Raw genomic sequence first — 784 nt, 5'->3', positions numbered from 1 at the left:
GATATTTTCTTCAGTGGACTAAGGAATTTATAATATTGGAGGAGATGAGGTGTTGTGTGCCATAACAAGGAGCATTCTGGTTTTATGTGAGAGATGCTCCGGGGTCAGAAGGGAATGTTTTGTTTAAGAAGGACATATTTGAAGACCATAGTTGTACAGGGGTTTTAAAAAGAAAAAGGATGTCTTTGAACACTTTGGGTTGGTCAAATTGAGATGGACTTTTAGTTTATTTTAAACTTTACTCTGTATGTATAGGAAGACCTTAGCAAAAGCTATTATTAGCATTGGTGAATTTTAACATGGGTAAAATTACATCCTCACGCAATTATGTTGCAAACCCCTCAAATGAAGAGAGTTTCCGAATATTGCACTTTAACTCCTTTTTAACCTTTTTTTTTGTGGAAAATCTTGTCACAGAAATATTGATTTTAGCCATAGAGATGCTTTGCAGGTTTGGTATTCACTGGTGTGTGTGGGTTTTCCCACACACGTGTTTGATAACATGGATTGCATTCCCACGGTTGCCAGCCAGGTAGAATGTTGGAAGAGGACAGTCTCTGCCCTGCACACTTTAGGGTTTAGAGTTCCAGCTTGGTGACTCTTTGGTGTGATTGTGACTGAAATGAATGTCAAAGGAAAATGAGCACAGTCTGACTTGCTGTTATTTTTTTCTTTATATTTTTCATCTCCTCTTCTATTATTCAATGCAGATATAGGAAAAAATGCACAGTGGTAGAATCTTTCTCAAGTCTTCTTTCTAGAGGATCACTGGAACAGCTCAGTG

At 37.6% G+C, this 784-nt stretch overlaps 1 protein-coding gene across 1 annotated transcript in view; it reads left to right on the top strand.

Moving 5' to 3' along the window:
- The first annotated feature begins 735 nt into the window (after positions 1-735).
- TTC39B (tetratricopeptide repeat domain 39B) overlaps positions 736-784 on the top strand; it is a 42,076-nt gene continuing 42,027 nt past the window's right edge. Inside the window, exon 1 of the mRNA XM_012665054.1 lies at positions 736-784. The gene's annotated coding sequence lies outside the window, so the exon portion shown is untranslated.

The sequence above is a fragment of the Propithecus coquereli genome, unplaced genomic scaffold, assembly GCF_000956105.1.
Source record: "Propithecus coquereli isolate 6110/MARCELLA unplaced genomic scaffold, Pcoq_1.0 Scaffold95, whole genome shotgun sequence".
Lineage (NCBI taxonomy): Eukaryota > Metazoa > Chordata > Mammalia > Primates > Indriidae > Propithecus > Propithecus coquereli.
This window is presented reverse-complemented; position numbering and strand designations above follow the sequence as displayed.